Source organism: Jaculus jaculus, chromosome 20 (assembly GCF_020740685.1).
Source record: "Jaculus jaculus isolate mJacJac1 chromosome 20, mJacJac1.mat.Y.cur, whole genome shotgun sequence".
Lineage (NCBI taxonomy): Eukaryota > Metazoa > Chordata > Mammalia > Rodentia > Dipodidae > Jaculus > Jaculus jaculus.
This window is the reverse complement of record NC_059121.1, coordinates 10,211,680-10,237,077: the sequence shown is the minus strand read 5'-3', so window position 1 is coordinate 10,237,077 and position 25,398 is coordinate 10,211,680. Positions and strand designations below refer to the sequence as shown.

Genomic DNA, 25,398 nt, shown 5'->3' with positions numbered 1-25,398 from the left:
ATTTGTTTTGGGTACATGGGAGTCTTCTAATTATTTGTTTAGAGAGAGGCAATGAGAGAGAGTGCGCATTCCAGGGCCTTCATCCACTGGAAATGAACTCCAAATGTGTGCACCCCTTTGTGTGCTTGTGCAACATAGTGCTCTTCTGTCACTGTGCATCTGGATTATGTGGGACCTGAAGATTTCAACATGGGCCCTTAGCCTTCACAGGCAAGTGCCTTTACCACTGTGCTATCTCTCCAGCCCTGACAACATTCATTTTGAAGAGACAGTGGCCAGTTTTTGTGCTTCAACTCAGTGAGATTGACATGAGATCCTCCCCTACTGTAACAGAAAAGCAACATTTTGAAAGTCAACTTTATGAAGAATTCTGGTGACATGCTTTACAGTACCAACTCATCACCTTCAAATTTAATGACAGCTTCTTTCTTCCATTCTTCAGCAAAGCCAACAGCACTGGCAGTTATTATGTTTTTATGAGAGAGAGTGTGAGAGAGAATATGCATGCTCCGGGCCCTAAATCTACTACAAACAAACTCCAGATATATGTGCCACCTTATGCATCTGACTTTACGTGGTTCCAAAGAATTGAAACTGGGTCCTTATCCTCAACAGACAAGTGACTTAACCGGTAAGCCATCTCTTCCACCTAAGTTCCCTTTTATTTTTCTTAAAACTCATGTTATAGAAGCAAGTTATTTGTTAGCAAAGTCATCCATTCATTTTTTTTCACTCACCAGAATTTTAGAGAATTCTAAAACCAATGTCACTCACTTTACACAGCATATATTACCAAAGTAGTCAGTCTTCAGCATTATAGACAGTGGTTGAATGTTTTAAGAAAATCTATGCAGGGCTAGAGAAATAGCCCAGTGGTTAAGTAGCTTGCCAGTGAAGCCTAAGGACACAGGTGTATTCCCCAAGACCCATATAGGCCAGATGCACAAGGTTGCCCATGCATCTGGAATTTCTTTGCAGTAGCTGGAGGCATTGCAGTGCCCATTCTCTCTCTCTCTTTCTCTCTCTTTTCCTGTCTCTCCAAATTCAAAAATAAAATAAAATTATGCAGAGGATTAGAGAGATGTCTTAGTGCTTAAATCACTTGTCTGCAAAGCCAAAGGACCCAGGTTTGATACCCCATTAGACACATAAAGCCAGATGAACCCGAGGGCATGTGTGAACCAAATAATAATAATAATCATGATAATAATTTGGGAACAATGATTTTGTCTTGTGGCTTGGGATGTAGTTGGTAAATTACAATTGAAACAAGTCTATCTTCAAGGGATTTTGCTTTAATAACAGCATGCGGTAACTCCAGAGACGTTGACAAAGGATAGTGGAACCACACTGGAGGTGGTCCAGTCGTATTTTAAGAAATGCCAAATGCATGAAGAAAAAATATACTGATTATTCAAATCTGAGAGCAAGCTGATGAAATTTTCATTATACATAAGAAAAATTCATGCTGTATCTAGAAAAAGCAGACAAAGATGTTTACGTTTCATGGATATTTTTATTTTTAATTTTTTTCAATATTTCATTTAGTTGTCTCAAAGAGACAGAGAGAGGCACATATGTAGAGATAATGAGTGTGCCAGGCACTGTAGCTGATGCAAATGAACTCCAAATTATGTGCTACCTTTTGCATTTGGCTTTACTTGGATCATGGAGTTTCACCAGCAAGTACCTTAATAGCCGAACCATCTCTCTATACCAGTGTATGCATTTATTTTAATCTTCAAAAAAAATTTATACCAGGCGTGGTGGCATATGCCTTTAATCCCAGTACTCGGGAGGCAGAGGTAGGAGGATTGCCGTGTGTTCGAGGCCACCATGAGTCTCCATGGTGAATTCCAGGTCAGCCTGAGCTACAGTGAGACCCTACATCAAAAAAACAAACAAAAACAGTTGACATTTATTTTTATTTATTTATTCAAGACAGAGAGAGGGGTGGGAGGAAAAGCGAGTGAGAATGGGAATTCTTGTGCCTCTACCCAATGCAACAAACTCCAGATGCATGTGACACCATGTGCATCTGGCTTACATGGGACCTGGAGAATTGAACCTTAGACTTCACAGGTATGTGCCTTAACCACTAAGCCATTTCTCCAGCCCCCAGTGTATGCATTTTTCTAATATAGATTAGGAAATTAGTACCATGGCTCTGAACATGTGTGATTAAATCAACTCAAATCTTGTTTATTGGCTGTAAAACATTCTAGTGTGCAAGCTTGAGAGGTAGCTCATGAAATATTTGTCCATTATGATGGATCATCACACCTGTCAACTTAATAGGATGGAGAACATGGAAACAAATCTCTCTTCTTCTCCTCTGGAAGGGATTTTTATTGATTGAGGTGGGAAGACACAAATTAACTCTGGCAAAATAGAAGAAAAGGAGGAGAAAAACAGGAGAAGACAGCTGGAGAGATGGCTTAGCAGTAAGGCACTTGCCTGTGAGGTCAATGGTCCCATATTGAACTCTCCAGACCTCACATAAGTCAGACACACGAAAGTAAGGCAAGTGCAAGTTCACACATGCTTACTAGGTGGTACAAGCATCTCTCTCACTCTTGCTCTATCTAAAAAAATAAATAACTGGTCTGTCCATCACAGTATATGGGCAGGGAAAGTAAAATTGTGGTCTTGATGGGAGAAGGAAGTGGCGCCTTTTGGGGGAGCTGGTCTGAGCTAGCAGGTGGGCAAGCAGAGAGGCAGAGCAGTCCTGAACTCATGCATGTGTGGGCAGATCAGCCTGAGCTCACACGTGGTGGGCCGCTGAAGCAGCCTGAGCTCATGTGCATCAGACTGCAGGAGCAGACTTAGCAAGCGTCCTGCAGCAGGCTGCTGAATCAGCCTAAGCTCTTGCATGGTGGGCTGCCAGAAGTAGGCAGCCTGAACAGCAAGTGAGCAAATGGGCAGGGCATACACAGTGGGCAAATGGAGGGATCCAGCCTGAGCTCCCATGACCAGTGGATGTAGCCTGCCTTAGGTCATGCATGGGTGGGGGTAGCAGGACAATCACCCCTGCACAATGAGGCTGGTGGTGCTATGCTGGCCTGGGTCCCCTTTCCTATATTAAGTGCAGGATTATCCTGAGGCTGGAACTATGGCTCTTGGGCTGATGGGGGGACTGTTGGGCTACCTGAGAGCGAGGGAATCAGCAGATTCCCTTTAATTTCCCCCTCTGCACCCTTCCACTGGTGATCTATTAGAGATTGCTCTCCCCTAAAAGACCTAGTGAACAGAACATGAGGGAATTGTGGGATACCCTTAAATGGCCTAACATCCGGATCATGGGGATACCACAAGGGGAAGAAATTAAGACCAAAGGCATGGAGGATTTAGTTAATAAGATAATAGAGGAAAACATTTCCACTATCTAAAAAAAATGGCCCATCCAGATACAAGAAGCTAACAGAACTCCAAACAGATTGGACCAAAGGAGAAACTCTCCAGGACATTTTATCATTAAGACCCCAAAAATTGACACCAAAGAGAAAATCCTAACAGCAGCTAGGGAAAAATAGCACATCACTTTTAAAGGTAACCCCATCAGAATTACTCCAGGTTTCTCAATGTAAACCCTGAAATTCAGAAGGGCCTGGAATGGAATACACTGCAAAGTCTAAGATCCTATGGCTTCCAACCCAAACTACTCTACCCAGCAAAAGTATCCCTCATAATAAATGGTGGAAAAAAAAAAAAACACTTTCCATGACAAAACTCAGCATTATAATTAGTTGAACAAAAAACTAAACCTACACAGAGTATTTCAGAATTTCTCCCCACAAAAGAATCAAATAATCAACCTCAAATGCCTACAAGAACCAGATCACAATAACTAAATTCAGAGAAGGTACAAAAAACTCTTCAAAGTCCATGAAAACATCAAGCCACATATACCCACCAAAGCTTAGTGTTAAGACCCTACAGCTGAAGACACCATATGTGGTTGACATGTAACATGGAGTGACATGGCTGGAAGCTGGAAGAGTCAGTTCCCAGAGAGTCAATGTGTTTAATGCCAGAAGGTGCTACATGGGCGACTGGACGAAAATGACCGATATCTGTCCAAGCAACTCATGGTCTCACCTACTTAGCAAAACATAACTTGTGATGTTCACACAAGTGCAATAGTTGTGCACAGCCATGGTGGGAAACCAACTGCTCTTGATTAGGCTAACTGGTCTGCTCAGTGGAATGGAACACATAGCTGGAGCTGGCAAACAAGTCAGAACCAGGGCTGGAGAGATGGCTTAGTGGTTAAGTGCTTGCCTGTGAAGCCTAAGGACCCCAGTTCAAGGCTCGGTTTCCCAGGTCCCACGTTATCCAGACGCACAAGGGTGCGCACGTATCTGGAGTTCGTTTGCAGAGGCTGGAAGCCTTGGCGAGCCCATTCTCTCTCTCTCCCTCTATCTGTCTTTCTCTCTGTGTCTGTCGCTCTCAAATAAATAAATAATTTTTAAAAAAAGTCAGAACCATATCCAAAAATGAGCCCGCCCTCCATTATCAAGCTACCACAAATTGTAGGCTATAAGAGGGCCTGTACCTATTCTCTGTAAAAAAAAAAAAAAAAAAAAAAAAAAAGAATAAAAAATAAGGGTCATCCCATTTATCTGGTGCTAACTGTACTCTCCATCGGTGAATTTGCTTCTCTTTTACAGATAGACACAGATCCTAAGGACAAAACCACCTTCACAACTCAAAAGGGCCACAGCTGTAACTAAGAATAATTGGTGAAACAAACAAGGCCGCTGTTTTCTTGGGGAACTTATCAGCACAAGGTTGAAGGAGATCGACACAGAGAACAATCAACTTCTACCAAATCAGATATCCAGAGACACAGAGGCTCCCAAGACCTCATCACTGAAGCATTCCTAAAATGAACCCAACCTAGCTCAGGGAAATTTGTGGACAAGGGGGTGAAAAAAATATCAGAGCCACATGTTGGGACATGATACACAGAGACATTTCCTCCTATCCATAACTAGCGCTAACTCCACGATGCATGATATACCTCAACAAGGAGGGGCCAGGAAGAGGGAGGACAGGAAGAGTTCAACAATTGTACCAACTTGACTGTATTCACTGAGTATAAAACTAAAGAAAAAAGAAAAATATAAATAAATAAAAATTTACCACTTCATGGATCTTTTGCTTGATTTTGATTACTAAATTAATGAAGAAGCAAAATGTTTTGAGTAAAATTCAGCTTTCATATTCAAAAATTATCCTATATTGCATGGGTGTGCATCAGATGTAAGGGTATTTGTGTGTAAATGTCTATGTGTAAATATCTGTGTATGGAGCTATACGTGTGGACCGTGCTTCTGTGGGATACTGTGTGTGCCTGTGTGCAAATGCATGCTGGTTGACATTCATGAGGGGACGCATATATGGGTGTGTATCTATATATGCATCAATCTGTATTTGCCTATGTGTAGCATGTGCATCCAAGTGCATGTGTTAATATATGGATGCACATTCATATGTAAGTCTGTGGGCACTTACAGAGGCATGTCATTGCATGCATTCCATGTCTTTGTATGTGTATGTAGTCAATGCATATACATGATGTGGGTATGCTTACATGTTCATGTGTATTATGCCTATTCATGTCTGTAATACATATTCATGGTGGTATACATATTCATGCATGTTATACATATTCATATGTGTTATACATATCCACGAGTGTTCTTGCATGTATATCTGCGCTCTTGAAGAAAAGGCTATTTCTACATTGTGTGTGCCTCTGAGAATTGAAAACTCTATTTACATGGATTATTTTGTCTTTTTGATTATTCATTTATTATTTGCTGGGTGTGTATATAGTGAAATTTTTTGAAATTAAAGATTTACCATTGAACAGGGACTGGTATGATTTTTATCTGGTTGTTAACTTGATGGGATTTATTATCATCACACTTAAAAGCCTTCAGTCATGCTTGTGAGGTAATTTCTAAACTTGGTGGGAGGATTCAACCTAATTGTGGGTGGCACTGTGCAATGGGTTGTTATCCTGGACTGCATAAAATGGAGAAAACAAGCTTGGGGAAATTGCTCAGTGGTTAAAATGCTTACCAGCTGTGGTAGTTTGAATAGATGGCCCCCAATATATTCAGTTCTTTATTGTTTGTAGTTTACATCCATAGTGTGGTGGTGGGTTTCAGATTGCAATGTAAAGATATGCAAAGTGTGCCTAGCTAGAGTTCTTGAAGTGTGCTGTGGCTTTTGAAGTTTAGGCCTGTACCTCTCTCTCTGTCTGCTTGGGCCTGTGAAGGCAGGCCAGCTTCTTTTGCCATTTACGGAACTTACCCTGGATCTGTAAGCTTCAATAAATCCCTTCTGCTATAACTGTGCCTGGTCTGGAAGTTCATGTCAGAGAACCTGAAGCTGTCTGTTACACCAACAAAGCCTAATAACGTATTTTAAATTCCACAGTACCCATGTAAATCCAGATACACTAGGTGGTACATGCTTCTGGATTTGGTTTTCAGTGGCTGGAGGCCCTGGTATGCCCATTCTCCCTGCTCCTCTTGCTCACACAAACTGTCTCTCTATTTGCCCCTTTCATTCTCTTTAACAAATAAATAAAATAAGAGATTATCACTATTAGAATTAAGTCATGTACTCTGGTCATCATGGGGACAATAAGAAAGGTTTCCAGAGGGCAAGACCCAACCCACTGAAGGCTCAAAATATGAAAAATGTGAACTATATGTGAAGGAACAGTGTTTGAAGGTGGTCTTTCTGCTCCCCACTGTCAGCATGCAGAGCCTGTGAAGGATATGTTCCATGTGCTGCAGCTCTCATTCCAACCTTGCCACATTACTCATGTAGTGCTGGTTTGGGCAGCATGAAAGGTGACCTGAACTTCACTAGGTAGTCTCAGTATGGCCTTGAACTCACGGTGACACACATACCTTTGCATTCTGACTGCTGAACTCTGTGAATCTTTGAAGTTGCAATGGAGACCAAGGGATGCTGGAAGTGTCATATCATAGGATATGTACACATACCAAAATAAAAATGTAAGAATAAAGCTGGGCACGGCGGGGCACACCTTTAACCCTAGAACTCAGGATGCAGAGGTCGGAGGATTTCTGCATGTTCAAGGCCACCTTGAGACTACCTAGTGAATTCCAAGTCAAACTGGGCTAGAACAAGACCCTACCTTGAAAATCTAAAATTAAAAAATTAGAAACGACAAAATTTGTACTTCTTAAGTAAAATTTTGTGTTAATTTTGTCTTACAGAAAATTTGTGAAGAATATATTTAACCCATTCAGTCCACTGAAAATGCACATTCTGTCAACTTTCTCCACTGGACTTGCATATTTGATTGATAGAAGGTTATATTTGAACATTAAAAAAATTACTTTTAGGGTTAGAGGGATTGCTTAGCCATTCAGGTATTTGCCTTCAAAGTCAAAGGGCTCTGGCCAAGTACCAATAACAAATAGAGGTTCTCTTGTGGACTCGGGTTCAATTCCCCAGGATCCACATTAGCCAGGTGCACAAGGGGGTGCACACATTAGGAGTTCACTTGCAGTGGCTGGAGGCCCTAGTGCACCCATTTTCTCTCTCACTCTCTCAATTACTCTTTCTCCATGAAATAAATAAAAATCAATAAATACTAATACAAGTAGAGAGGGAGAAAGAACATGTGTGCACAGAGTCAGTTTGTTCTGCAATTGAAATGCAGAAACATGAACCACCTTATACACCTGGCCTGACATAGGTACTGAGAAATAGAACGTGGGTTGTTAGCCTTTTCAAGCAACTGCCTTAGCTCCTGAGCCATCTGTCCAGCCACTATTTATAGTATGTTTTTTGGCTAAACTCCACTTTTCCATCACATTTTCTGAAGTTTGATGAGTTACCTTTCTTCAATTACAGATTCCCACAAGAGAACCTCTATTTGTTATTGGTACTTGGCCAGAACTTAGGGAAGTATAAGATTTAATTTGTTTTACAGCTCTATGGGATTAGGTCCATTGTGGTGTGGAAATCATGAGAGAGGCAGGAAGCTGCCCTCATTGTACATCAGCAGGGAGGAAGTACAGGTAGACAGAAGGAAAAAGAAAGAGAGAGAGAGGCACATACTTGTGTTCAGCTGTCTCTCTCCTTTCTTCTACAGCCCAAGGCCTTTCCCACAGATAAATTTGTTTTTTCCTGCTCCACCCATCTACCCAATTAATCCTATTCACTGGTGATTGTTAACTTTCCTGTAGCTGGAGAAGTGGCTTAGAAGTTAAACTACTTGCCTGTGCAGCCTAAGCACCCATGTTTGATTCTCCATATCCCACCTAAGTCATATGCACAAAGGTGAGGCAAGTAAGTATAACACTGCAAATGGCCAGTAGGTGGTGCAAGCATCTGACAGTCAACTGTAGAGGCTGAGGCCCTAGTGCAACACTACTCTCACTCTGTCTCTCACTCTCAAAAAAAAACAACCCCAAAACATTAAAAATCCCAAGTTAAATTTCCTTAGTCAGCTCTTCAATGTGGCAACTTATTTCCTACTTTTTTCATCTTAATCAGTGTATATTAATTACTATTGTTATCATGTTAAGATATAAACTGGATATGATAGTGAGTTTCCTTGTGACATTTTCTTTTTTTAAATTTAATTTACTTATTCGAGTAAAGAGATGCATAAAGTTAATGGGGTACACCTGTGCCTCCAACCACTGCAAATGAAGTCCACATACATGTGCCACCTTGTGCATCTGGCTTACCTGGATCCTGGGGAAATGAATCTGGGTTCCTAGGCATTTCACACAAGCATTTAAACTGCTAAGCAATCGCCTTCACTGCTTTGCCATCTCTCCAGCACTTTTAAAGTGTGTTTATTGCTTATATTGGTGTGTGGCGGGGTGTACATGTATGCCCAATGCTGTATATTTTGAGGCTCGTGTGTGTGTATGTGTGTGTGTGTGTACACAAGTGAATATGTACATGCTGTGTAACTGAGAACGATGTTGGGTATTTTCCTTATATTCTCTCCTACATACTAAGGCAGGGTTGAGTCTGGACATCAATACTTATGTTATTGTATCTGCCCTTATTGCCCTGTGGATGTCTCTGCCTCTACAGAGCTTATATTACAGGTTTAGGGAGCTATGAGAAGTATTTGCTTGGATGCTAGGGATTTGAATTAAGAACCTCATACACCAGTGGTTAGCACTTTGCCAACTAAGCCATTTTTGCACTTTATTGTTTTTATTTACTTTCAGTTTTGAATTTTAATTTCTGTATTTGAGAGAGGAAGAGTGATAAAAAAGCAGATAGAGAGAGAGGGAAAAGGGGCACACCAGGGCCTTCAGACACTGAAATAAATTCCAGATGCATGTGCCACCTTGTGCATCTGGTTTATGTAGGTACTAGAGAATTGACTCTGGGTCCTTTGGCTTTGTAAGCAAGTGCCTTAACAGATGAGTCATCCCTCCATCCCTATTTTCATTTTTAAATTTTCTTTTTATAAAAGCAAGTTGGATGAATCAAAATACCTATAGTGAGGCATGACATCCACAGCTGGTTAAATTGTACCCACAGTCAGGAAGCACAGGGGGAACAGGAAGTGGTGTACTGTCAATCTATGCTCAAGGCCTGCCTCCTCACAGTGATGCACTTCCTCCAACCAGGCTCCACCTCTTAAAGGTCCAGCCACCTTCCCAGACAGCACCTCCTGCTGGTGACTCAGTGTTTACACACATGAGCCCACGAAGGACATTCTACAGTTAAACTACAGCAGTGCCACTAATAAATTCTTGAATCTAATTATGCTAATAGCAATTTCACTCCTATACTCAAAATCTTCTCAGACCATGATGGTAGGTGAATAAGACTGGTTATATTTATAAAAATCCTTTGAAGGGCTGGAGTGATGGCTCCATGGTTAAGGTGCTTATCTGTGAAGCATAAGAACACAAGTTCAAGTTCCCATTACCCACACAAGCCAGATACGCAAGGTGGACAATGCATCTAGACATCAATTTAGAGTGGCTGGAGGCCCTGGTGAGTCCATACTCTCTCACAAATAAATAAATAATATTTTTATAAAGCTTTGATATTTTCTGCAAAAATACAAGGTGTTTTTGTCATGTTCTCTGTGAATGTTAATGTGTCTCTAATATTTCTCCCATATTTTCCATCATCAAATTTTTTGCACTATATGTAAATAAGAATAAGTGGAATTTAATCCAGGCATGTTGGTTCACACCTTTCATCCCAGTACTCAGGAAGCTGTGGTTAGAGGATCATGGCCACGAGTTTGACGCCAGCCTCAGGTTTCAGAGGGAATTCCAGGTCAGCCAGGGCTACAGTGAGATGATTCCTCAAAATAACAAAACAAATAAACTCTACTGATAATGAGTAAAGTTTTCTTATCTTCTGTTGTTTTAAGTGGGCCACAGAAGCCACTAGTGTTTTCCACAACATTAAAAATGAACTGAATATTAAATATCATGTGCTTTTAAATTCTGAAGCAGAATCTAGATTTGAAAAAAGGTGAGTGTAGAACAGGAGACAGAGAGAGGCAGGGTATAAAGCCCATTATGTCCACATATAGCAACATCATACAGAAACTCATCAGGTTGTACACAGAAGTGACACAGGTATATATTTGCCTCCCCCCACCCCCGGCAAAAAAAAAAAAAAGGTGCTGGGATGAAGAGATGGCTTAGTGGTTAAGGCACTTGTCTGCAAAGCCAAAGGACCCAGGTTCAATTTCCCAGTACCAACATAAGCCATATGCATCTGGAGGCTATTTGCAGTGGATAGATATACTTGTGTGCCTATTCTCTATCTATCTGCTCTCTGTCAAACAAATAAATAAAATGATTTTAAAAAGAAGGATGGGAGAGATAGCTTAGTGGTTGAGGTCCTTGCCTGCAAAGCCTAAGGACCCATGTTTGATAAGTTCTGAGCAAGGATCAGTGACAATAGTGAACAGGGGAAGAGGGACTAAGGTTGGCTTTGACATTAGGACACTAGTAGGAAGGGTATGACAGCCCTACATGTGGGAGGTTAGCAGTACTGAGTCCTTTTTATAAATCGAAGTATTAACCTCCATTATAAGCCAGAAAATCCAGTCTTAGGGTTTGACTCAAGACAAAGAAAAACATAAAACCACAAAAGAAGTAAGATATAAAAATGGGTAATTCATACTAAGTGGAAGTAAGAAACATCCTAAAAGTACATCAATAGGTAAATTGTGGTCCATCCACATAATGGAACCCTACTATGTAAAAACAGAATCCAAACTATGCATGCATACAAAACTGTGGACAACTATTAAAAATAGTGGACTGATCTAAGACATGGGCCTTCACTGACAGATATAGGGATGTAGGCAAAACACTTGACATTTCTAGGACAACTCCAATTCAGGCCCGAGCATTTTCTCCTTCCTGGTTCACTAATATGTAAAAAGCCCCATGGCAAACTCATAACAACTCAGATGGAGCCCCGGCAGCCATACATTCCTGCATTGGCAGTATCCTCTGCAAAATGGGCCTAAAGAATCCTTTCCTCCCTTAAATTGTTTCTTGTAGGTATTGCATCACAATAGTGAGAATGGTCACAAATGCATTCCTGCTACCCACAGGAACTAGAGACTTGAGCCATAATCATCTTGGCTAGTTCTTCTCATGCATTTTAAAATATGATGTTAGTGGATCCTATGTTCATAGTTTTCAAATGCAATTGTACTGACAATTGAGTTTCCTTACATTTCAAGTCACATCATTACCTGTATGTCTAGTTTGGCCTTGCACGATCTCACTGGACTATGGTGAAAATGTTGTCAATTTCAGCCCTCTTCTCTAATTTCTCTTTTCTGGCAGAGGCCCCACTTTTAACAAGGTTTAAAATAAGGCCTGGTTATATTTAGCCTGACTCTATGCCTTTGTTTGACTCAAAGATCAATAAAGATATTTTAAGGGCATTGTCTCAAAGATGGACAAAGCCAGTGGAGATACTGTTGTGGTCATGGAGGTCATTTAAGAAAGTCAGTGTTGTGTTAAGGGATGGTAGTGAATGCCTTTAATCCCAGAATTTGAGAGGCAGATGTAGGAGGATCACTGTGTGTTCAAGGCAAGCATAAGTCTATATTATGAATTGGATCAGCCTGAGCTTGAGGGATATCTACCCTCAGAAGAAAAAAAAGAGCCAATGGTGAAGCACAATTGACTATTAACTCCATCCTGAAAACTAAGGCTTTGCTTCCTTGGGATATTCCTAAAATTGAGCACAATGGGCATAGTGTAAATGGCCTTGTCCTTCACATCACATCATGGAATTTCTCGAGCACGACCCCGTCGCTTGGGAACTGCAACAGATTGATACTCTTCTTTCCTGACCATCTACCCTCCCCCCTGTTTTACCATAGATGTCCTGCAACATGTTTAGAAAGCTCTCCCTCTACATCTCCTGAGTCATGTATCTTTCTTGGAAGAGGGTTTCTTGTAATAAACTTACATATCTATGTCTTGATGCCTGAAGGACTTACCCTAGGAGAGGCTGACTGCAAGTAACGGGGCAGCAGGATGTCAGGGTTAGTGTCTGGATCACTCACTGGATGGTGTGTCAAGCAGCACCTATCTAAAGTGAAATGTGGACACAGGTAGTCTTTGGCACAGGTGGATGACAATTTCACATTTGAGGACCTGGGAAAAATGACCCAGCGAAGAATAACTCCCTTGTTGGCACAATAACTGATGAAATTTAAGGATATAGAGGAAACAGTGCCAACAAGAGGGATGCATCTGGATGGTTTTTTTTTTTTAATTTTTATTTATTTATTTGAGAGTGACAGACACAGAGAGAAAGACAGATAGAGGGAGAGAGAGAGAATGGGCACGCCAGGGCTTCCAGCCACTGCAAACGAACTCCAGACGCATGCGCCCCCTTGTGCATCTGGCTAACGTGGGACCTGGGGAACTGAGCCTCGAACCGGGGTCCTTAGGCTTCACAGGCAAGCGCTTAACCGCTAAGCCATCTCTCCAGCCCTCTGGATGGTTTTTAATAAAACTACTTTTAAAATGTTTGCATAGGGTTTGATGTACTGGATAATCCATTTAATCACAGCACTATGGATGCCACGGTAGGAGGTGTGGTAGGCTAACTGGGATAATTTAAATGTATGACCCCACAGACTTAGATGCTTTATTAAAATTGAGCATGCAACTTCAGTCCCTAGCAGGTTCATTCTTGCTACAGGTGTTGGATCAACAGGAGAAAAACTAAGGTGTGCTTGTGAGAAGACATGAGTCCATCTGTAAGGTCCATTTGAGGGAGACTCTAAGTCCAACCCTACTAGGAGTATTCAGAACAGTTGGAAATATCGCTATTTGTGTTTCTCCTTTGATCTAGGAACATAAATAGCTTTTCCACAATTTGTGGAGTTTCCCTTGGATTTTATTAGCCTGAAACAAACCATTTCCCCCCCCAAGCTGTGTCTGGCTGGATGTTTTCCCCAGCACATGCAGCTGACTTTCACAGCAGGATTGCGTTGAATTCAGCCCAGCCTGGGATACAAAGTGAGTTCCAGATCAGCCTGAGTTATAGTGAGACCCTGACTCATTAAATAAAAGCAAAAAATCTTTGGACAGACCAGAACATGATACTGTAATCCTAATATGCCAACACTCAGGCAGTAGAGGAAGGACTGTGAAGTTAAATCTTTCCAGATTATTAGAATAATCTCCCAACCTCAAAATCTTTAACTCTTTCACAAATGCAGTCTCTTCTGCTCTATAAGGCACAATGCCACACCGTAATTAAATTGAAAACATTAGTTGGCAGATATTATTTAGCCAGCATACAAGAATCCACAAGTGCGCTTACAGAAAAAAAAAATCCAAGTGCAAAAGTACACTTGACAGGGTATCATTTATTTTAAGGAATGCAAATCTACTTGTGTGTTCAAAACAACCAAGGTACTCTACCAAGAGCCTCAAAAGAATATATCCATGGCTACATCACATAATGCAGATAAAATGACTGCCAAAATCTAATATGCACTAAATTTGAAAATTCTTAATGAATATGAAATGAAGGTACTAGATTGAGCTAGTAAAGAACACCTAAAACAAGCTGGCAGCAAATACCATGTTTCATGGTGAAATAAATGCTTTCCCCTAATTTTGAAAGCAAGGATAGAAAGTAACTTTTGTCTCATTTTCAACTTAGTAGTAACAGAGCTAGTTACTACAGATAGGAAAAAATACAGAAAGCCATTCAGAATACAAAAGAAGAAATATAACTGACATATTTTACAGATGATAAGTAGAAAATTCCAAGTAAATCTAAGAAACTGCCTACCAAACAACTGATAACAAGATCTCAGAACATAAAACCCTATTTCCATATAATTGCAGTAAACAAATGAGAACAAAAATTAATACATATACAACAAATTTAAATGTATAGCTTAGGATATATGCTTAGCATTCATGGATTCACTCCCCAGCACCTCATACTGAAAGAAAACAAACATTTATAGAGTAATTGTCCATAAAAAAAAATTGGCACTAAAAATCTAGTAAAATCCTATAAAGTTAAAGTAAATGTACCCTATGATGACTGGGAAAACACATGCACAGACATTCCATTCAAACCCTTACCCCAAGAGATTTTACTAAAATTGAACAATGCTTCTATTACCTAATACTTAATCCTCAAGACAACCTTCTCCACCTTCGAGTTCCTCTCTGGAGAAGCTCAAAGCTAGCAAAAGACTTGGTGTTCATTCCAGCCAATACCTGACATGAATCTGTATCTCCTTTTAGGTCATTTACAAAAGCCTCATCTTTGTCCTTTGACATGTCTATGTCCCTACTTAGGCATGTCTTTTCCCAGGAATCCTGTGAGATAGGGTGCTTTCTTTCAACCCACTTATCATGACAGGGACTCCATCTTCCAATAATTGCAGAAGTTAGTCTCCTCACTGCTGCTACTGCCAGCTCACAGACACTATTGGCCCAAAGCATGATTTTTAAAACACCATGATTTGTTATACTAATTAGAATGAAGCCCAGCTCTTCCCACTAACAACACGAATTCCCAAATAAAATTTCAGTGCAACTGTGCTATGCTTTATAGTTCCTGAAAACATGCATACAACTGCTGTCTGACCCTTGAACACACAGATCACCTCTTACCAACTGTTTAAAGAACAATACTCTATTCACCTTAAGTGCCCACATTACCAGTACAACATCTATGCACACACAATCAAAATGTGTCTGAAACAAGAATGTACAGCTAACTACTTAGGAAGACTCAAGAAAATAGTACTAGTGAAGTGGTTATAACAACATCGATCACATACTATATGCCATGTATGGATGCTCAATTTAAAACAATGAAAACAGAAAAAAGAGAATGCTTCGTACACTTGGGATATGACCCCATTTCTCCATCTCTTATGAGAGATTCTTCTTCAGTCTCACTTCATATTTCAAGTTCATCTGATAGCTGTATGAATGTTCACATCTGAGTAACCTTTTCTCACAATAGAAACCCTCTGATTTGATTCTAACTGTCTTAAACAATGAATAATGTAACAGATTTGCTCATTTTTATTGGAATCCATACAGATGTCATTGTTTGCTAATGACAGACCTGATTTACAAAAGTGTTCTAAAATGTCTCCCTAATTATAAGATATGGTATTGTACATTTCAGTAGAAATAATTTTTAGTGATTAAATTTCCTATGTAGTCACCAACATTTGTCCTTAATCTTTTAATTTACTAGTGCCAGAGGCACATGATGTCCAACATGATTTCATGTGCTCAGATGCTGCTTGCATATTCTCTTTGGTGAAACTGATAATCATTTGTGATTTAATTCTAATTGTCTTTTTATGTTTTTAAGATATTAGTTTTTTCAGCTACATATTTTTCAAACAAGTCTATACTTTGCTATTTCTTTTGGAAAGACCAGAGGGACTGGGCACATAGTCCTGTGTGGAAGTATATGCCTTGCAAGAACAAGGTTGTACATTATATTCAAGACCAGGTTGGGGCTACAGAGTCAATTCCATGTCAGCCTGGGCTAGAATGAAGTGCTGTCATGATAAACCAAAAGCCAAAAAGGAAGGTAAGTAAACATACAGGCTCACCAATGTTATTCATGAAAATTCAAATCAATTCCTCAATTACATAATAATACTCATTTTTAGCAAATCTTTTGACCATTAAACATAACTTGTAGCAGAATAATTTCAGTAGACACTAACAAAATAATTTGATAGTTTAGTTATGAATATTATGTATGGTCTACAGAGACTTCCCGTGCAGCTGTAGCAGGATTTCTCAGTAACTTTTGTAGCCCAAGTATGTGGAGTCCGTCTTAGTTCACTTTGTTGGTTTCCTGTGTTCTCTTCAAATTCCTTCTAGTTTTATTGGTTGGTTTTATTCTTTGACTTCTTTAAGATATAATCTCTTTTTTAAAATCATTATCAGGCATTTCATCTAAATCAGTCTCGTAGATCATTTCTGATGAATTTATAATTTTGGGTGGGATTATACTGTCTTCAAGAATGTGTTTTGTGTATTATAGATATTTTGTCACCATCAGTTAATTTGAGGCTTGGGCATTCTAATTATCTGCAGTGTTTTAGCCATATAAATATGACTTCAGATCTTTTCAATGCAGAATTTCTAGGTATCATGTGCATTTTTTATACTCTAAGAGAAACAGCAGAAGTGATCCTTCTGAGATGGCTTTCAGTATCACCAATGCTGAGTGTCAATCTTGATCCCTCTTGGTGCCGGGTGATCATGGGTGAATGGGTTCACTGGACACTTGCAGCCCTGCAAGATGGGGAATGGGTGCCTAGAGTATAGAGGTGCTGCTCAACTGGTCTCTGATGTCACCTGTTTCAGGCTTCTTGCCTTTTCAATAAGGCTGATGTCAGTTGGATACCCCTACCTTGTTTGTACTCTTGTCACCTGTGCAGCCCACTAGTCAGGCTCATGGATCAGGGTTGCTGTGCCTCAGTGGGATTCTGACTGGTTTCCTCATTATAGAAGAACTTGCACTCTCCTGCTTCCCTGCCGCCATTGCTAGTAAATTATACACCTTCATTTTTTTGCTATATTTTTATTACTCTCACTAAGCTGCTTTGGTATGGGTAGTATGCTGCTATCTTATCTAGAAGCCTGTGTGACTTATTTTTATGTGTTCTTTCTAGTGTGTATATTTGTGTTTTATCGTTTGTTGTAGAATATTTTTACATTGTTTGTGTGACTTTTGTGATTCTGTGTGTTTTTGTGTACTGTGTGTTGTGTGATTTATTTTCGTGTTTGTGTCCACTGTGTGTAGTGCGTTCTTTTTGTGTCCTTTGTGTATGTGTGTGTTGTGCTTGGTAGTTGTGTGTTGTAAGTGTAGCTTTGTGTAACTTTGTGTGAGTTGAATGATGTGTTTTCATCTTTTGTTTGTGTTCCTTCTCTGTAGTTCTCATGTTTGTGTTTTCTTTTGGGGTGAGTTTAGTGTATATTGCTTTTGTGGGTTTTATGCATGTATGTGTATTTGTGTTGTTTGTGTTTTGTATTTATTTGTTGTGTTGTTCATATGTGTTGTGTGTTATACGTTGTTTATGAGTTGGCGTTGGGTTTTTGTATTGTGTTTCTGTTGTGTGTAGTGAGTATTGTTTTTACTTTTTGGAATTATGTGTTAGTGTATGTTGAGTTTTGCTTCTTGAATGTGTTGTGTGACAGTATTGTGGTTTTCTTGTCCTGTGTTTGTGTATTTTGTGTAATGTGTTGTTTAAATTTTCTTTTGAGGGTGTGACTTGTGTTATAGGTTTTGTGGTGTGCATTGTATATGAGTTGTGTTTGTATTCATTGTGTAGCTTGTTTTCTGTGTGTTGTAGGTATGTGCTAAGAATTTTCTGTAAGTTTTCAGTTTGTGTATACTCTACATAGTAAGAGTTATTTTGTGTTATGGGTGTGATAAGTGTGTAGCGTGTATTTGTGATTTTTGGATGTGAGTTGTGTGTTGCTGGGTACTTTGGGAGACTGATGTTTGTGTGTGTGTTGTATTTGTGTGCTGTCTGTAATTGTTTCTCTGTTTTGTCTTTATCTGTGTTGTGTGTACATTTTGTGTTTCATAGGTTTGTTTTTTTTTTGCATTTTGGATAAGTATTGTGTTTTCTTTTGTGTTGTGGGAATGTTTTTGGCGTGTGAGTAGTGTTTTTGTCTTGTGTCATGTTTTATCTTTCTGTGTTGTATGTAGTGTTTGATGTTTGCATTTGCTTTTTGTGTTTTGTATGTGGTTTGCTGTTTTTTATATGTGGTGTATGTTTGGGGGTGTGTGCTGGATTTCAATTCTGTGTTTTGTCTTTTGTTTATGTGCATTTTGTGTAGAATGTATTCTTTCTGTTTTGTGTTTATGTACGCTTTATGTCATGGTTGTCAATTGGGTGTTGTAATTTCTGGATGTTTATTCTGTGTGAGTAGCATGTGTTTTCTTGTGCTTGTGTCCATTGTGACAAGTGTACTTTTGTGTGTGTGTGTGTGTAAGTGTACCAAAGGAACCTTTCTCCTTTAAGGTACACTAAAAGATATAACCCTCAACAGATATATAGAGGGATAATCTGGTGTTAAAAAATTTTATCTGGAGGCTGGGCTTATGTACCTTCTAAGGGGAAAGACTACAGAAAACCTTGTTGGAACTTAGATACTGGCATAAGGACTGGTTGTGTTCTGCTGCTCAGGTCAAATTAATGATAGACTTATGTGCCTGGCTAAAGATATGGACTGAGAATTTTAAGATTCTAAGTTACAAAAAGTGAGGCAAGTTTAAAAATTACTGGCACAGGGACTGGTTCCTGAAGCTATATTGTCAAATATCTTAGCAAGAAATATGGCCCAACTACATTAAGTTAAAATAATGAATAGAGTGCTTCATGAAAGTCTATGGTAGTCACAGAAATTCTTTTGGAAAAATGTTGACTGGAGAAGGAACTCACTTTTCAAGGTTATAATTAATTTTGTCCCTGATTTAAGAATATGGTTATGTCATGGACACCTGGCATTGGTTTCAGGAGCACAAAAATGCACGATGTGGCCATGAAGTGCACGTGGTCCAAAGAGTCATTGCTGAGACATAGCATGAGACAGGGAATGACAACCTTGATAGGCTGACAAAGCCACTGGAAATTGAATGTGGCTTGCGTGGAGACGTCAAGATGTTTTGTATATACCAGAAGTGTACAAGAGTTACCATGAAGGCTGTTGGATAGGAATGGATGTTTTTCCTGATACTCAGTACATCTTGAGGGATAAAATTGGAAAATCCACAGATTCCTCCCTGGACATTGGATATATCTGATTTTAACTGCAGAAATTTGATATTTGCTTGATGGTCATTGAGTTAGCAATTGTTCCAGAATCTCCTTACTATGCCATAGAGTAGTTTAAAATGTTTACTTTGTCTCTTTATATATTGAAAGTATATACTTTGTGTTGATTATGCAGGACTGATATCTCACATACGATCTTAAACTTCAGACAAAACATGGAAGTTTTACACTATTTTAAGTTGGTAAAGACTTTGAAGACCTTTGAATTTGATATTATAAAATGTGAGGTGTTATAAGTTGATTGGGAGCCAGGGGGGAATGTGGTAATTGGAATGAATGGCTGCTAATATGCTTAGAATTTTACTTAAGTTTATAAGTCATCAGCAAAGATGACTCTGTCAGTGGTAAGCACTGGGGAATGTCTTCACGTTTTCTTTATGACGAATTTTCATCTCCCCTGTATTTGTTTCTATTTGTAACATAAATGTTTTTGAATTGAAAATGAGATTATCAAGAGGTTTAATCATAAGCATTTAGAAGGATATTTGATGGGCATAATTTTTTTTTATTCATAGAACATTCATCGAAAGCTTTCATTTGGTGTCTATAACCACCCATGCCAAAGGTTTTATTTCATGGCATCATCTTACTGTAGCCTTGGATGACCTGAAACTTACCCTGTAGCTATAGGCTAGCCTTAAACTTCCCCCAGTTCTATCTCAGGCTCCCAAGTAATGAGAATAAAGGTGTGTGCTACCACCCATGATTATATGCAATAGGCTTTGATTCATTTGTTTTAAGCATGCATTACTACCCACTGCATCACTTATGTGCCAGTATGCAGTGGTGGCTACATCCTGCCTCACTGGTTGATTTTATAGCTTGGAGTTACCACCGCTGGTAAAGAATGTAGATGGGTTTTTCCCCAACAACAGCTCACAAAGTGCCTTCTGTCACAGTGGTAATGATCTCAGAGGGCACGGCTTTGATTACATTTTCTACCTTATTTTTCAGTTTCCTGTGAGCACAGCCTGTGATGTATTTAGCAAAATGGTCTTACCATCTAGTTATGGCATATAACCAAACAGTGGCAATGACCTGAAATGTTTTTTACAAGAGGTCCCTCTGGGATCAACAATATATTTTCCTATTACAATGAAGAATCTGAGGGTAGATATTTACAGGAAAATTAAGAAAACTGCAGAGTTCAAGGTGGAATATGCCAAATATATGTGAGGTAAAGTACTTCTGGCAGGACTCCATGAGGGAATTTGCTAGGTGTATATGAGATAAAGAACCTATGTACATGCTCCATGAGGGAATGTGTCTACTGTGATGTAAAGAACCTAAGCAAAACTTCCTTCAGGGAATGTGTGTACTGTGTTTGAGGAGCAGGTGGAAGGCAATGAGTCTGAGGTGGGAGCAGGTGATTGAGAAGCTATAGAATGCATAGTAGCAGGTGACTGAAGGTGAAGTTATAAAACTCTTGTGAGGAATAGTTTAATATTATTGATTCTGCTGACATTTGGATTAATTTCATAAGTTATTTTTTAAACATTGTATTTGTGGCTTGGAAATATACTTGTGAAATCAGATTAACAACTTTACAATCTGATATGGAGACTGTTCAGCGGTGTGCCATATTCAAACTGTTGTTTTTCATAATGTTAACACCTTTACCCATCTCCTGTTTGTTTTTTTTTTTTTTTTAGGTAAAGTTCAATCATATGATACATGAGAGAACACAAAGAATATTTTGTATATTTCCTGGCTATTCTGTTGCACAGAACGTGCCTTTTCACCATCTGCCTTTGTGAGTCTTGCAGTGCACATTTAATACCAGTTTCTGGTATGCTTCATGGACATTGGAAACCATCCTCATCCAGCAATCCATGTGTACTGAAGGCCAGTTGATCTCTTAAGATTGAATGGGATGCCTGAGGAAACCAAGCCATAGCATACAAACAGGTTCTCTTTCTATTCGGCAAACAGCTATTGTTGGACTGCCTAAGCCACATAGTATAATGACTGACACAAATACCATACAAAATATGTATTAATTCTATCAGTACTGGTGTGTAGAGGACCATGACCAACACAAATATCTGCAAATAAACGTACATTGAGTTTTTCTTTTCCTAGTTGCATCCTACTTTTTTTTTTTCCTATTTCATTTGTCTTACTTCTCTAGCCAAGATTTCCAGCAGCCTAATTAATAAGAGAAATATAACCTTTGTTTTGTTCCTAATATTATTGGAATCAATTTTAACTTTGTACCTATTCAGAACAGTGTCAGCTAACAGTTTTTGTGTGTAGTGATTACTATGTTAAAACATGTCTGTATGTATCAGTCAGCTTTATGCTGCTGAGATGAACTTCCAAAACATGTACAGTTCATAGTAGAAACATAATTGTTTGAATCTTGCAGACAGGAAGTTGCACAATAAGGGAAGAAACAGGCCTCTGTTCACAGGTCCACACATAAAGAAAAGAAACAATCAGCATCATAAGCGAGCACACCTAGGATCCACCCATAGTGACATCAAATTACAAGCTTGAATAAAACTGAATCTCTTGGTGATATCTATTCAAACTACCATGTTTTGCCACTGGGACAATAGATTTATAGACATCTTCATTGTAAATTGTATTCAGTCAAATATCAAATGTCCCCATCACCTTATCTAAGACCTAAGATTAGTTCTTAGCTGTGAGTCCTGTAAAATCAACAGTTATATAATTTTAACACATAAAAGCACAAGTAAATATTTCAGTTGGCAATACAGCATAACGAGGAGTCTCTAGACCATTGCAAAAACATTAAGCATAGATGAAAAATCCAACATTTGCAGTTCAAGTCCAATACCATAACCAGTGAATGACAGTGTCCAAAATTTTCAATGCTGTACCACCAGTTGTGCTGAATACCCAGGGAAAACTTCCATCCTGAGCAAATAGTGCTCCATGGTAGCACTTCCATAGCTCTGATACATCCAAATCATCTTCAGATCTCCATGCAAACCATGCTCTAGTTTCCAATGGCTTTACCAGCCTCCTCATTAGGGTTATCATACCTGCCTATATGCCATGTCTCAGTAGCAGGTCCTGGAAACTTGTGCACATCCTGATTCACTCCATGTAGTTTTCATGCTTCATAAACCAATACAAGGCATGCTGGACACAGCCTTATTCTAAATTCAGGAATGAAGAAATAATAACCTCTGAGAGTAGGATGCTTCTTTATAGATCTCCTTTCAGAAGAGATTGCAGCAGGGCATGGTGGTACATGTCTTTAATCCCAGCAATAGGAGATAGAGTCAGAAGAATTGACGTGAGTCTGAGCCTACAGTTAATTCCAGGTAAGTACAGGGTAGAGTGAAACCCTGCCTTTAAAAAAAAACATTTGCATCCCTACTATTCAGTCTTCCTGGCATGAAATCACCTCAGCCATTCTCTCCAGTGTTTAATGGAAACCAGGTGGGCCATCTCTGATAAGATTAAGATTGATAATGTGATTGACATTAGAAGTTAGAGCACCCATTTTCATTGCCAATTATTTTAAACTTGCTTCATTCTTTCCAACATTAAATTGTACTTTCTCAGCACGTATCTTAAGCCAAGCATATCAGTCCCTTATATATTTAACCTTGATCAAACTCTATGGGCATCAGCTGTAGAATGCAACCATACCTTATGCTAGTAAACAGTTGCAACAAGGTTTTCTGCAGCCTTTCCTTCCCCTTAGAAAATTTACATGGAAAGCTTTCAAATACAATTCTCTGTGTACATTCCATTAACTTTGTCTTACCAATCCCAAAGGGATCTTTAGTTTCACAAACCAAGACCATGCCCATACTTCCAAAATAAATATTCCAAAACCAAAATCCACATTGATTCATCTCAACAACTCTACTCTTTAGTACCTTTGTCACAGTTACCTTCCAAATCAAGCTCAGTTTATGTGAGGAAATAGTTTATATGAAGCTTACAGAAAGAGAAGTGCCACAATGGGGAAACAAGCTGGACTCTTTCACAGGTCCATGAGAAGAGAAGAAACTATCAGCACCATAAACAAACACTCTGGTAATCCAGGCAGAGCTCTAGCACTCTCCATCTTTTCATACTGGAAAAAGATTGAACCACAAACACACTTTAGCACAGAACCCTAGAATCCATTCACAGTGATATCAAGTTACATACTTAAATAAATCTGTTTCTTCAAAATGTATGAAAGAATGTTGAGTTTTACCGATGGGCTATTGCCTGAAATGAGATGATCATACCATTGCTGTCCTTCATTTTATTTGTGACATTCAGTTTTGTGTACATAGAAACATCCCTGTATCTCTGGGTTATGGCTATTCTAACTGTAGCATAAACGTGTAAATAAATAAATGGATCCCAATTTTAGACATTGTTAACTTCGTTGTATCTATACAAAGTCTTTCTCTGAACTCAAAGCTAATCAATTCAGCAAAACATTCTACATAGTCATATCTGGGATTCCTTGTATACCCCTTCCTTTTTCCATAATTACACACATGAACAACTACAACTAGTATTTTTAATTGTTTCATTCATTTACTTTTTGTTTGTAAGGAGAGGGCGAGAGAGATGGAGAATGGACATGCCAGGCCTTTACCTGCATTCAACAAACTCCAGATGCATTTGACACTCTGCATCTGAATTTATGTAGGTAGTGAGGAATTGAACACTGGTCAATGGGATTTGCAGGCAAGTGCCTTAGTCACTGAGACATTTTGCCCACCCCACAACTTGCATTATTACATAGGTACTGAGGAACCAAAGTAAGGCTCTCATATTTTTATGATATTCACTTTACCCAGTTAGCCATCTGCCAAGTCCTTTAAAATATCTTTAACAATCATTTTTAAGATATAATTCTTACATGCATAACATTTTAATCAATTACATACATTAAAAATTAAATAACTACTGGGTGTAGTGACATTTCCCTTTAGTTCCAGCATTTTGGAGGCAAAGACAGAACAATCACTGAGCGTTAGAGTCTAGCCTGAAACTCTATAATGAACTCCAAGTAATGAATGAATGTGAACAAAATGAAGTGAACAAAAATGTGAGGCTAGAAGAGAAACATTCAAACATCGGAATTCTACTCCTGGTCCACTTAAACTCATGACCACTTTATGATTCCATGAGTTTTTCAGTCTTACTTTAAAAACTCTGTAGTATTAAGCAAATACATTATTCAAAAGTCAAAAATCCATCATCTAAATAGAGACCTTAGAAAGTATATTAACTTTGAACTCAAAGTATATTTACTTATTTCCAACATGCAATGACACAGCAATAAAAGGAATACTATGGAAATACTGAAGAAATATAATTGGGAAAACAATCAGCACAAACATCAAATCTTGCAGCTTTATATTGGAAAACTAAGCAAAAAATTTACTAGTCTCCTATTTAAAACCCTCTAGTCATGAACACTAGCTTTGTTGGAGAAATCAAACTATGGCAGCATGAGCAGCATTTCTGGGCAGCAATTCCCAGAAAATTGGAATGCCTATAATGAAACATTTTTCATGTTCATAGCTCCATTTTTGACATGATAGGGTTTCCACACAAGATCTTCAAAAGTTCCATTATTGGTAAGGTGGCAATCTGAATACTTTGTCTGCTTCCTGACCCCTTTTTCCTGCCTTGGTTGGATTTGCAAAACCAATATAAAATGAGTGACAAAATTTATAAATACAGGAAAAATGAAGCCCACTTTGAAGGACAATAAATAAAATGATGCTTACAATCTTGAAATTCAAAACTACTCAAATTGCACATACCAGAGAACAGATTATCTTTCAAGTTCAACAACACTTGAGTTTCCAGGAACTGGTCTCAAGACAAGTGGTTAGTACACAAAATACTCACAAAATTTCTTATGCCCGACATTTCATTCTGCTTTTAGGCTTTTCAAACATGTCATAATTGCTCATCAAGCTATGGTCACATGAGTACATGTCTCAAGTTGTTTTCAAAATCATTCCATGTACTTCCCACAAGCCAATTCCAAAAGAAGAAAATTAACATTT

The 25,398-nt window shown here is 38.8% G+C and overlaps 1 protein-coding gene across 1 annotated transcript in view; it reads left to right on the top strand.

Annotated features, from left to right (window-relative positions):
* LOC123456274 (zinc finger protein 585A-like) overlaps window positions 1-25,398 on the top strand; it is a 545,778-nt gene that overhangs the window by 41,863 nt on the left and 478,517 nt on the right. The window lies entirely within an intron of this gene.